Consider the following 14,484-nt stretch of genomic DNA (forward strand, 5'->3'; position numbering starts at 1 on the left):
ACTGTTTTGAACTTGCTAAATATAATGATCAACATGTTGTCACAATTCCTAGCTCACATCTTCCTTGGGAAAAGGGGGTGAGGTTCTGGTTTGTTTGTTGAAATCAAGTTTTATTTCCATGTCAACACGGCCTCTCTACATGGTTTCATCTGTTAACAGAATCAAGCATAATTAACTAGATATTAATAAGTGGCACAATATGAAGACATGACCTGGGATTGCTCACCTGAAACTGGCCACCACCACCACCCCCAGGGTCTTTGGCCATCAAAGAAAGATCATTTCTGATAAACTGTCACCCACTTACCCAACGTTTTTAAGACTAGGAACTACAAGAAAAACTTCACAGAAATGGCCATCTCCCTCCTATAAGGATTTAAAAAAAATAGATACATGGATGCTAGTGCCACTGTGAATAAAATGTCTTTCATGCAACAATTCTGTAAGCTGTAACTGTGTGCTACAGGCAATACATAGGACGTTAAATATTACCCTCAGTTCTTTTCTTCAGGCTATTGCTTGTTATTCATCTCATCTGTAGAATTATATATATATACATACATATGTATATATATGTGTGTGTGTGTGTATATATATATATATATATATATGGGTTTTGCCATGGGAGCACATTTTAAACTTTTATTTCATTTGTTTCATTTTTATAATAGCAAAACTTAACAGCTGTAACTAGAATATCTAAATATTTCGCTATCTAAAGCCTCCCATAAGAATTAAGTGTTCCCATCCTTTATTAAATCACAACTGATACAGTTATAAAGCAAATAATGAGTAAAAAGTTCCTCTATTTAAAATTATAAATAGAAAACAAAATACAGATATGGCTCACCTTAGGTTACGTCCAGGTTCCTAAAAATAAAGTAAATTGCTTTTGTAAATTAGTTTTATTTTCCTATGATTTATACTTTCAGAGATGCTTTAATCTTCATTTCTCACTTCCGTTGCACAGGCTGTGGCTCCTAATACTTTCTTTAATTGCCTTACCTACCTAGTAAACAAATACTTCAACATGCTAAGGGAAACTCACTCTTGAATTCAAACATTTATTTTGATCTATGCCTAATCCCCAGCAGATACTTAAGGGATACAAAGATGTGAAAAATTTAGCCCAGGTCCTCAAGGGACTACCAATTTAAGCAGGAGAGACAGTCGTGTAAGAAATGGAGTACACTGCAAAGCAAGATAAAGCAAGTGCTGTAACAGGTACCGGGCATGTGTGATGGACACAAAAAGGAAGCAGGAGAAACTCTGGGGTTATGGGGAAATCCTTGGATGAATCCTTTGGGAAACAGAACAAGAAATTTGTAATGTGAAACTGTACAGCCAGGAGCATTTATTGATTTACTTGCTTTGAAAGTTTCCAATTTTATTTCTGGAACGTTTCCTTAGTCTTGAACTTAACATGGGATATACCTTAGGCAAGAGACAGAACAACAGCAATCAACTCTGACATTCTGCTATTTGGCAGAATTTCTGCTCTCACAGGCCGCAGCACCCTCTCCTCCCACCTCTTTGGCCTATGACGTAAGTCTACAAATGACATTAAGTGCATTGTTTAGCCTCACTGACATCCCATAGATTAAAAATGTTACTAATTGCTGTGCTACCATCTTCAGCCATTTGCTGGTTTCTCTTCTACTGCATCATTAATTGGACTGGTTGTCATGATGAATTTCTGGTATGTAGGACTTGAATATGTGAAATGACAACTTCTTACGCTGGCAAAATTCTTTGAAATCCTATTAAGGAGCACGGGACATGGGCAATGTACCAACCAACACTGCTATTAATTTTATATAATTCACAGGCAGTACATGAATAAAAAATTTCAAAAGTGTTTTCCTATCAAATTTTAAAATACGTATCCTGGTAACAGACTTCCAATGATGTATTATTTGTTTCAGATAAACAAAAGTTTTAAAATGGATCGGGGCAAAAACAGAAGATACTCACAGTGCCTTTGGTTCTAAAGTTTTCATTACTGTTTACCTCAAAATTATAAAAAAAGGTAGTACAGCTATAAGAGACTTATGTACAATTAAAAAATACATTAAAAAATCTTCCATGTTTTTCAAATACTCAGATCCCCAAATCCCAGATGCAGTTAAGAAAGAGACACAACATGGACCATTTTATTATTTTTTTAAAACCCTATGATTATAAGAAATCTAAGTATGGTAAAACAGACATTGTCCATGTTCAAATAGACACAATTCCTTCCTGAAATTTCTTTTCTTTTTTTATTTCAATGAGAAAAAAATGTCAATCATGGACATATTTGCATTCCATTTTTATAGATGTTTCTTGTTCTATGATAAATTGCCCCCAAGGAATTTCAAATTGTAAAAATATAAACTAAGGCAATAAGTTTGGTCTAAATTACCTGGAAATTTGGAATTTGTTTCCTTAATTATAATTTCTAAGGATTGGACTAACTTCTTACCCCTGAAATGATGTCTCCCTTTTGACCAGTTGCAGAGAAGAGCAGGTCTTTTGTCTACAGTCCCTTTCCAGTGAAGCCTTCCCGAAGCAACCCCAAAGTCACATGATAGTCCCTCCTTATCTATGGGGGTTACATTCCCAGATGCCCTATGGATGCCTGAAACCAGGAATAGTACCTATTCCTATATATACTATGTTTTTTCTTTTCCCATACATACCTTTTCCCTTAAAGGAAGCACTTTATGGCATCTCTTTGGCACATCTGAACTGCCAGCATCACTACTCTTGCACTTTGGGGCCATTGTTAAGTAAAATAAGGGTCACCTGAACACAAGCACTGTGATACTACAACTGGCCTTCTGATAACCTAGACAATTACTAAATGACTCATGGGCGAGGTGCGTATACAGTGTGGACACGCTAGACAAAGGGATGGTTTCCATCCCAGGCGGGATGGAGCGGGACTGCTCAAGACTGCATGAGATTTCACTATGCTACTCAGAACGACATGCAATTTAAAACTCATGAATTGTTTATCTCTGGAATTTTCCATTTAATAATTTCAGACTGTGGTTGACTGCAGGTAACGGAAACCGCAGAAAGAAACCACGGATAAAGGCGGAGTTACTGTAGTAGATTTCAGAAGGTTATGCCTACCTAGAAACCTGAAGGCTGAAGTAGTATTCCTCGTAAACTAGATGGTGTTCAATGCAAATGCTGCACAGAAAAAAAAATCAAAGCCTGGGGAGTGTGTGTCCCTGAGAAAATGATTGATTTTAATGGGACCACTGGAGTTCAGGACATCAGATGAGACTGAGAGGATAGTTGTGAAGAAAAAAGGCATATGAGGGAGTCATTGTGTTGCAGGATTCTACAAGGAAAGAAAACCCAGGAGAAGTTGAGTAAGACTGGAATTAACAGAGGGGGTGTAAGGGAGATTTTGGAATACTGAGTTAAGAAAGAGAGTACCCACATGAAAAGTTTGTTTTTCCTGTGAGCTACAACTGGGCAATACCAGTTGAGTTACTAGGACATACAGCTGTAAGAAGCTTTCAAGGGAGAAGAGGGAGCGATGCTACTGGAGGAGAGCAATACACACAGTGGTTAGGAACCCAGACTTTGGAATCAGACAGAATCAAGTTCAAATTCTGCTGCTGTCATGTATTAGCTATTATTCAGCAAAGTACTTAACCTCTTTAAGCCCTGGTTTTTCCTACTTGTAATACAAGTAAAATACCTTCAACTTCACATAGTTGTTGAAAAGATTAAATGAGGTAATATATAAAAATACTTGGATAGGTCCAGCACACACACAAAATAGTAATTTTTGTTGTGATTAGGGAATATAACTAGTTTGTTGGAGGCATGTTTGAGGAAGAGGGCAGTCTAAGATAACAATAAATTATATATATATATATATATATATATATATATATATATATATATGTATGTATATGGTTTGGGTTTTGCTTTGGGTTTCTCTAATACTGATATTCTGCTCCTCCTGTAATTTTGGTTGAGTAGCTCTAAGGGTATTCTTCATTTTATGGAAATATGCCCAAAACTTGACACAGGCAGGTAATTTGAGAGTGAGATTTTACATTGTGAAATGATTATTTCATTACAGGGTGCCTTGCAACTGTGCTTAACACAAAACTAAAATAAATAAATTTACATACATTTATGGATCCCTTCTATTGCGGGAATTGTAGTGACAGTCCCAGGCAATGTCAGAAGACCTTTGTTCTAACTTTAGTTCCATTTTTGTGTAATAAATTGTTGGGGGATACTAAAAGATCTAGTACTAGTTATAGCTTGGAATCTATGGACTCTCTGGCCTAGTCAATTCCAGAAGTCTAATGTAGGCAGCGAAGATGTGGTGGCAGCAGCTTGAAAGGTTTCAGTAAGGGGCTAGTTTAAGTTGTTATGGAGGGGTAGATGGGAGTCAGTTGTAAAGCTGTGTATCTTACCATTCCTAAAACTTCTAAACACTCAGACATTAGTCAGAGCATAAGTTAAACCACTGCTGGTTACTGTGGCTTTCTATAAAGAATAAAGGGCTAAATACAAGCAATGTTTGACTTCTGGCACTTCAACTAAAGCTATGTAGTAACTAGAGTTGTGGCAGTGGGTTTTGTGTGGCGTTTGAAAATAAGAGGGCTACTTAACTGGTAGTCAGTTCCAAGTCAGTGGAGATGTTCAGATAGAAGTTAGATGCCCATTTCTTGGGAGATTTTAAAAGAGATTAAAGTATCTGATAGGGGTTGGATGACTTCTATGGATCCCTTCCAGCTCTATGGTTCTATGACAAGCATCAATTCACATTGTGCTTCTTCAATCACTTACAAGTGTAGCCCTTATAACAAGAGATCAACCTTATGTCAATTTGCTTTCTGAAGTGTTCTGGATAAGGATCCCTGTCCCCTGACTCACTCTAACTCTAACTGGCCTTAAACTACTCCTCTCACTACCAATCAGCATTGGCAACTTCTACAGGTTCAAGTACACTGGCAGCAAGAAAAGACAACAAACCTCAGCTAACAGAAGCAGACAGAAAAGGAAGAGAGTAGAAATGGTTGTCGGGATCAAGTAAAGTTGCCACAAAATGATGAGACGGTGGTCTGTTTATTTGCTTTGATATGGCTTGGTAACTACTGCTGAGGGCAATTTCCAGAGGAAGGAAAACACATGTAAAGTTAATCACTACAATCCAGTGTGTTAAGTATTAGTTACAATAGAGGCCTGAACAAAGTGCTGTGAGAACACAGAGACTGACCGATTTTGCTGGGGAGCGTCAATGACATGTCACAGAGGAAGTAATGAGCAAGCTGAGTCTTGAAGGATGAGTAGGAGTTGACTGGGTGGAAATGGAGAGAGGCGTGATTGGCAGACAAAAAATGTTCAAAGCCAGAGAGACACGAAAGACTGTATTTGGGAAGTGGTGAATTACTGTGTGTGGTGGGAGTGTGAGGTTAGGGCCTCACAGACTCTGCTTCTGAAGAAGGATAGGAGTAGGTGGTGGGGGGAGACGCAGGGGCAGACAGAGCATGATGGCATATTGCAGAATATTAACCTTACTCTGGGTGAAACATAGGTTTTCGAATGACTGTTTTTCACTCTAGGCAAGATACGTAGACATGGAAGGGGGGCTTCTCGTCTCAGGTATAAGGATTAACAATAATGGAGGAGTGTTTAGTCATGCCAGTGGGTACATCTGTGCCCATCTTGGCTAATGGGGTAAGTGTGCTTCTCTGAGCAATAATACAAGCTACGGAGAGGAAGACGCAACAACATATCAGGGCAGACATGCTCAGACAGTAGACACAAACCTTAGTGAGCTGACAAGTGAGGCACAGATGCATTTCATACACCACTAATGACAACTTTCAAATGCAGCCTTTAAAAAATGTACTTTTAAAAAGAGCAATGACATTTTATTTTTCATTTTTGTTTTTTTAAAGAGCAATGACATTTTATAACATGTATTTAGAAACTTGTGAATTTAACATACCATGTTTCCCCGAAAATAAGATCTAGCCGGACAATCAGCTCTAATGCGTCTTTTGGAGCAAAAATTAATATAAGACCCGGTATTATATTGTATTAGGTCTTATATTAATTTTTGCTCCAAAAGACGCATTAGAGCTGATTGTCCAGTTGGGTCTTATTTTCGAGGAAACACAGTAGTTATCTTTTCACCACTGAAGCACTTAAGAGTTGCTTTAGCTGAAATCCACTATTATCTGAGATGGCTCCCATCCTATCCACTCTTTATTAAAGTTGGAAACTCAAACGAAAGGGGAAAAACAATTTCTCCTCTGAGGCCAGGGGTGCAACCAGAAATCTCCCTTTTGTTCACAGCATTTTCAAGCCTACTGAAACCCAACCTGTGTTCTCAGTTCCACTGCCATTCCAAAGAGGTTTCTGTTAATTTTGTTTTTCGGTTTTTTTATTTGTTTGTTTTTATTGTCATATTGACTCTCTTCAGAGGGCTTTTGAAAAGAAATTAACATTTAAAAAAATATTCTCACTTTTTTTTCTTTTGGATTCAAAGCAATTATTGTTAGGATTATTAACTATTCTTGAGATAGCTAAGTTTCAGCTACTCCAAATGTAGCATGTTTCACATGTTGAGTAGATGTCGAAGCTTTGGTCATAGTACTGAGGCACCCAAATGCTCTGGTCTGAGTCCCTTGTAATTGGCTGTCCAGGGTGTAGGGTGCAGTCTGTGATATGGAGCAAAACAAAGCAAACTGGCCCAAATGGGGGCGGAACCCATGACCTCCTGAGCAGCCTAAGTCTAACCAGCAGTGTATGCTTATCTACTGCTCTTCATATGCAACACAGCTCTATGCATTGCAAAGGCTTAGCAGACTTCTCCAGGCCTAAGTAAGCACAACAATCCCCCTTGGCCAGGGAGCAACCGAAGGACCTCTTAGAATGGCTTAGGTTTAAAGCAGCCTGAAGAATGGAAGAGATATTCTCTTTCCTTCCATCTTTACTTAGTGAAGTAGCACCAGTAGGAGCCTTATTTAAATCAGCTTTGTGGAACATATAAAGCAGTCCTGAAAGTAGCTGAGTATAGCAACAGGAAGTTGAATTCTGGGCAATCCCTTTAATTAAAGCTTCTGAAGAATTTATTTTATGGCTTTTCTAATCTTCTGTTTCACTAGCAGGAATGACAGAAAAGTTGACATTTCAATGTACAAATAAAAAATAGGGTTAAAATGTTATTAGACAATAACATGCTAATCTAACTTGAATGATGAAGCCTATAGTTTTGATATGTTTATTTACAGGATAATTTTGTGAACCGAAGTAAAACTGTAAATTTTTCTGAACATAAAACTAATTGTAAATCTATGTTTTATGCATCTAATATATTTTCTTCATTTTTAAGTTTTAAACTACTGAAAATGCACATTTGATATTAACAATATCAAATAATATTATAAAAGCTTCATTCTCAATAGAATGTATTTTAACAAATGAAATTGAAAACCCATACTATATAACAAATAAAATAGACACAGTAACTTTTTAAAAAGTTCTATTTGAATAAGAATTTCATAGTTCCTAAAAATGTTTAAAGGTGATATCATTTTCACCTTTAAACATTTTTAGGAACTATGAAATTCTTATTCAAATAGAACTTTTTAAAAAGTTACTGTGTCTATTTTATTTGTTATATAGTATGGGTTTTCAATTTCATTTGTTAAGAAGCAGCTCAGATAATGTAGCTCTGTAGGACAAGCCTTTTATAATTAAATGTCGGCTCTCTATTTTAAAAGTGAGAAAATGTAAAAAAAAATGTAGAAGTTGTTATTAAGATAAATATATTTATAATGCAAGATAAAGGGCTAAGAAGTGTTTAGGCTTTTAAAAACACCAAATTGTTACTAATGAAAAGGAAATTTTCCCAAGGGCTACTATTTTGAATATTCACATTTGAGGTAGTTTAGAGTTTGAGGGAAGGGCAAAGATCACTGAGAAGGGCTTTGTTTCTTTGCCTTTTAAGGAAATCATTTAAAAAGTATTTTTTCATGCTCACAAAATAACTAAAAAGGAAATATTAAATTGATGCACAAAAATATCAACATTAAAGTATTCCACTTACTAGCAACATTGTCCCCTAGAAGCAGTAAGAGCATACTAGTTACAATCATGTAACTAGTTACAATCATATTTTAGACAGGAATAATCGCCTTGCATATACATTGGTTCAAGTCTCTTATTCTTCCAGAACACTAAGACACAAATCTGTTCTCTTGTTTGTTCAGGTCCTAATGACTCAAATATTTTAGACACTCATATGTAGACTCTATCTTTATGTTGTAAATGCTCAGACAAAAGTAATTCTATTGTTGAATGACTACAGTATGATTCTAGACCACATCTAATATAATAATGATTTCACACAATATTTGTATTCTAATTTATCTTTACCACTTTAGTCTTTCATCTGAAAAAATGAAGACTGCATGAAAGGAGGTAGATATCAGCTTACTGTACTGAAACAAAATATGAATTCATTTTAATGGGACAAGAAGAAACCAGAATCTACACTATTAACTTTTAATTTTCTGCATTTGCCAAGCACCAGGGCTATAATCCAACTGGTTCTAGCTACTCTTTGGTGAAGTCTGTGTGCGTGCGTGCGTGCGTGCGTGCGTGCGTGTGTGTGTGTGTATACAATCTTTTAAGTGTACTCTATTTCTGAGTTTTTCATTTTTTTCCATATCAAGTTCATTTTCCCCTTCAAAATATGTTAGTAATCTCCCAAAATACTCAATACCTTGTATGTGGTCACTTTGATAACAATTTATACACACCCCTGTAATTGACCTTTTTTTTGGTCCAAGTAGGATAAAAACAAACCAAAACAGGTAGTGTACAGTTTTTTCCCTCTTACTCAAAGTGAACCAGGGATGGACCAAATGAAATAATTTCATAACTTGCTTTAAATACATTTATGCTTTTGTTATGGCTGTAGAGTGTTTATCTAGTATCATCACCTTCTCTTCCTCTTTGGCAAAAATCATTTTCTACCTAGTACTATAATTATTTATATAACTTCCTATTGCTTTTACTATATTATAAATTCCTAAAGGCAAAATATAGATGCAATTTACAGAATGAACTGTTTAAACATGTTTAAAGGGGGAAACTGCAGTCTCCTGGGAACAAAGGGGTCAAGTTTAGATAGACATAAGAAGAGAGTCAATTTCTTGTAGTTTACCCTCCCCTTATGAAATGGGCAAGAACCAAGAGCTCTGACACCGCAAATACCCATTTTCAGGCTTCTCTTACACCTTCACCTTTTTACAGGTGGCCTTTTCTGCTTTTCTACCCAAAGGCATTGTGCCTGTGGCTCGTAATCAAAGCAGTACAAGGATTCCAGGAACCAGAATCTGATATCCTCACTACACTGAATTCCTATGGCAGTAGGTGCTATAGGAATCCAGATAATTCTCTATAACTCAGGAGCCATCACCCATACTGGGAATGCTTCTTGCTCTTTAGTTTCTCTTTCGACATTCTGCTGGCCATGTTTTGGCCACATCTTCTCTGCACATTAACACAACCACAGGATAATGGAGGAGTGCATTAAACTAGTGGCTCAAAGGAAGATTCTAGATTTCCACAGATTATGTTTAACTGTCTGATGAAATGGATAATTTTGAGTTAAGGGTATATAACAATCTAGATTTCAAACTGTACCTTAAATTAAATGCTTATAAAATCTGCCCAACAATTTTATACACTGAAACTAAGAAATTAGGTATAAGTTTTAGGCTTCAGGCCATCCTGCCTTTTGTAAAACGGCAACAAAAATGCAGAGTGTAAATTAAGCTAATTAATTTTGCATAGTGTTTTTTATGCATCTAATTTATTTCTAGAAAAAGCATATTTTAGCCAGGAGTCTTGCCACAGACACTTGCCAAAAATAGTCTGGCCTTAACATCTCCAGAATGAGCTTCCATAACAATTATGTACAGTCAGAAGTGACTCATGTACAGCTTTTCATAAGAAAAATCTGAGTGATGCTACCGTGAGGACTAATATTAAATTGGCTTGTTTAAGCTAATTATTCACAATGAACCAAATTTAGTTATGTGAAATAATCAACAATAAGAATGATCACAAAATAGTCCACCTTGAGGGGGGAGAATATAAATTATCCTACTTAGAATGGTTTTAAACTCATACTGCTTTAGAAAACTGACAGATTACAACACCAAAATATAAAAGCAAATTTAGTTCACAAAAAAATCTATAGTCACCCCAAAATATTCAATCTAGCCAGGACTTTGGAAGGCAGTAAAGATCTATCACTATTTCTAGTGTCTCAAAAAGCCTAATAGTAAGTGAACACTTATAACATGCAAACAATCTCTCTCTCTCCCCCTCTCCCTCTCCCTCTCCCTCTCCCTCCCCCTCCCCCTCCCCCTCCCCCTCTCCCTCTCCCTCTCCCTCTCCCTCTCCCTATCTCTCTTTCCCCCTTCCCCCGCCCCCCCACACACCTCACTCACACAAGTCATTCACACAAAACTCCAAAACATATCACCTTTTATTTGGTCACCTTGCTCCCTAAAAAAGAACAAACTTCCAGTGTTGATTTCTCCAAATTAAGCAGTGCAACAAAGAAGCACAGGCCAGAACCAAGCTCCAGACACCTGTATAATTATTATATTTGATTGTGAAAAGGTCTAAGTACAACAAAATAACTAGAAAAAAGAGTCTTTTAAGTGTGATGATAGACCACATTCCTCTTTTACAAAATAAGATCACGTCTATTAATCATTTATGTCATCTAGAAAAATTACTACCAACTTCAATTTTCATAAAGTAATAAACCTATCCTTTGCTAGACAGTTTATTAGCCAAAGTTTTTAAGGAATTTTATTTGATTGAGATGTTTGTATTCATCTATTATTAGTCATAATTCTCTTATCTATAAAAGTATATAATCTAAATAGGAAATGGAAGGAAATAAATTTGTCTCTCCTTTCTAACACGTAAAAGCTATAAATGCTAGTAGCTTGGTAAATACTACAAATTCTTCTTCAACTGGGACAAAGAGTATTTCTATTTTGAAGTTTTGACCACTAATAAATAGTTATTTGTGGACTTTAATTTGACACCATGGATAAACTTCTATCAATAATTCTGAGCTCTCCATCCTGCTTTTTATTTGCTATAATCTTTCTTGCTTTTACCCATAGTCTCCAAGGACAAGGTTAGTCTATTTAATAGTTCCATGTTAGAATTCTCACAAAGTTTTCCTGCTACCTACATAGAAATTATGCATTTTCACATCTGGGAGGAAATCCACAGCTTATTTATAAGGTTTTATTTCAGTCTAAAATCAAAATTTCAACTAGGAGAACATAAAACTTGACCATGACAAGTATTTTAGTTTTAAAACTGTATGTTTATCAATAAAAACTTAATCCACGATAGTAATTTCATTTAAAAAGTGGTCATTTTTCTTTTCTTTTTTTTATTTAGATTTAGGTTTTAGAGATTAAGGGACCACAAACAAGCTAGATCTGTCTTCTATAAAATGGTTAGCATTCAAGAGAAAAAAGGGTACTCAAACAGGTATTTGTACACCCATGTTCACAGCAGCATTATTTGAAATAGCCAAAAGGTGGAAGGTGCTCAAGTGTCCACAGGTGGATGAATGGATAAACAAAATGTGGTTTCTTTATATACAATTGAATATTATTTACCCTTAAAGGGGAAGGAAATTCTAACACATGCTACAACATGGATGAACCATAAAGATATTTACTATGCTAATGAAATAAGCCAGTCACAAAAGGACAAATACTGTATGATTCTACTTACATGAGGTACCTAGAAGAGTCATATTCATAGAGTTAGAAAGTTCTCTGGACTGGAGGAGGGGGAAATGGGGAGTTAGTGTTTAGTGCACACAGAGTTTCAGCTGGAGAAGATGAAGAAGTTCTAGAGATGAATGGTGGTGATGATTGCACATCAATGTGAATGAACTTAAGACCATAGAACTGTACACTTAATTGGTTAAAATGGTAAATTTTGTTATGTATAGCTTACAATAAAAAAAGAATATAGCTGAGTAACATTCTGAAAACTGAACAACAGCCTAGTCACAGCTGAAGATAGTGAAAAACCAGATATTCTTTCTTTAAAGACACCTTTACCTGGTGAGTCTTTAATATCACTGCTTATTTTTTGCTTTGTGTTCTCCTTCATTCTTATCCCCAATCCCCTAAGTTTATTTGATTCCATTGGAAAATTCTGTGATTTATGGAGTTTTGAGATTGGAAGACCAGAATCCAAGAACCACCAATTATTAAGTTAAAAAAACACTGTAATCTTCTTGAAGTCTAGAGCATTATTTACATGAAACCAAAGAACACAGTTTCCTATCATACAGTAGTATATTTTTGTAATAAACATTATCCTTTTCTACAATATTAATCCAAGTCAATTTTCTTCTGACTAGTCTATACAACCCTGAGTTACATCATTTTTATAATCCCATCCGTGGATTGTCTGGAATTTAAAATAGCATGGCAAGATTTCAGTCTTAACTCCTAAGTAGAATTTTCAAAGAACTATTGATCCATGATTTATTTTATAGTAATCTGCTTTCAAGTTCATGATTTTCATGATGAAGCTGTAAAACATAAATTTTCAGAAAACTGTATTTTGTTTTATCTTAAATGTAGCAGTTAAGAGCTTGGGCTTTACAGTCAGATGGCCTGGTTTGAATCCTGGTTCTACCACTTACTATATGTGTTCTATAAACTCAGTTTCCTCATTTTAAAAATGTGAATATTAATACCTAAGAGATGTTGTGAGGACCATGTATATAAAGCTCCTCTTCAGTGTCTGAAGTGTAGTAAGGCTCTTAATAAATGGTAGCTATTAATAATAATAATAACAACAATAGCAGCAGCAGCAATATGCAGACGTGATAAGTGCCCTACTGGACTGAAAGACATTATATTGCAACTTTTAAAAATAACTCCACAATTTTGATTCTAAAATGAATCCAGAAAAAAGAGCAACTATGTGTTGTAAGGCTTTTTTTGTTGTTTATCTCTTCTAAATAACTTCTTTCTTATTATCATATTAAGCAAAACAAAAATGAGAAGACCAAGTATGTATATGTGTATATATACACACACAAACACACACATGTTTCTGTGATATATACAATTTCAGGAAGTTGTATAAAAACATGAGGAAAAAAATGAAAAGTAAACAGGAAGAGCTATAGACTACAATGAGGGTAACCATGTACACAAATGTAGGTAAATTTCCAAGTTCAACTATTTGAACAATTCATTCAGAGTCATGTTGTCAGAAAAGTATACTGTAATTTTTCTGGTAATTACCCTAGGAGTAATTACCTAGGGTCCAGAAAAGTTGTATATTTTCACCCCTTCTTATGAATGTAGGCAAAATAAGCTCATATTTTCTTTAAACAAAACCAAATTGCTACTAAAGTTATTACTACTCAAGATTTCTAAAGTGTGTAATATTTGTTGCTGGGATTTCTGCCACAATTTCATTAGAAAGTACAAAGGATTTCTATACTGTCAACCTACACTCCCTAACTATAAAGAAAATGGAAATTTTTTAAATGGAAATTTGATAACAGACATGTTTTGGAAAATATATTCCTTGGAATACTACCAGTGTAAGACAATGGGATGGGAGGATAAAAGGTTCTGTAGTCAAAAAAACTGAAGTCTAGGAACAACATTGTTAACATAAAAGGTTCTGGGAAATCCTGCAGTGAGCAGAATTGTTTAATTTTGTTTAACCAGTGCTCGCAAAATTTACTTGACCATAGAATCCTTTTTTCAGGCAATACCAAGGAACCAGTGTTCCTCATAACAACTAACATTAGGAAATGTATAATAAATTGCCTTGATTAGCTGTTAAAAGTGTAATTTCATATGTACCTGTCCTAAAGGTAGTCACTGGAAGAATTTGCTAAAGTCCCAAAATGCGTCCATGGTATTTCACGTCAGGAGAAAAAAAAAAAAAGCCTAGCCTAGCATTTACACTATCTTTAGCAAGTTGTAGTTATTTTCAGAATACTTGTTTGGACCCCTTTACTGCCTGTATTGTACTGCTTGGATTTAATCAAGTCCAAACACCGAAGTTGTAACTCCTGTGAAAATCTAAGAATGAATGCAACCCTCCAAAACCTTTCTTTTCTTTTTGGGCTTCATTGCAAGCTAAGAAAACCCTGTAGCTGTAAGCTACACCTTCAAATAAAAGAATATAACTTAAGTTACCTGCATTTTATTAACTGGTGCTATGAGCTGCATTTATGCAATGCTGTAGTAAAATAATGCATGTTCCAACAATATTAATCCTGAAGCAAAGCAGTGATTGCTTCATTCCCCTAACATCACCCTAATATCCCTATTAAGTATATACAAAACAATATGTACTGTAATTACAACTTTATCTATGGGAGGTTAAGCAACTTGCCCCAATAGTTGTAGAATA

General features: G+C 35.4%; 1 protein-coding gene across 3 annotated transcripts in view; it reads right to left on the bottom strand.

Annotated features, from left to right (window-relative positions):
- The window catches only part of AMMECR1 (AMMECR nuclear protein 1), a 124,643-nt gene that overhangs the window by 41,024 nt on the left and 69,135 nt on the right, over positions 1 to 14,484 (bottom strand). The window lies entirely within an intron of this gene.

Source organism: Rhinolophus sinicus, chromosome X, assembly GCF_036562045.2.
Source record: "Rhinolophus sinicus isolate RSC01 chromosome X, ASM3656204v1, whole genome shotgun sequence".
Lineage (NCBI taxonomy): Eukaryota > Metazoa > Chordata > Mammalia > Chiroptera > Rhinolophidae > Rhinolophus > Rhinolophus sinicus.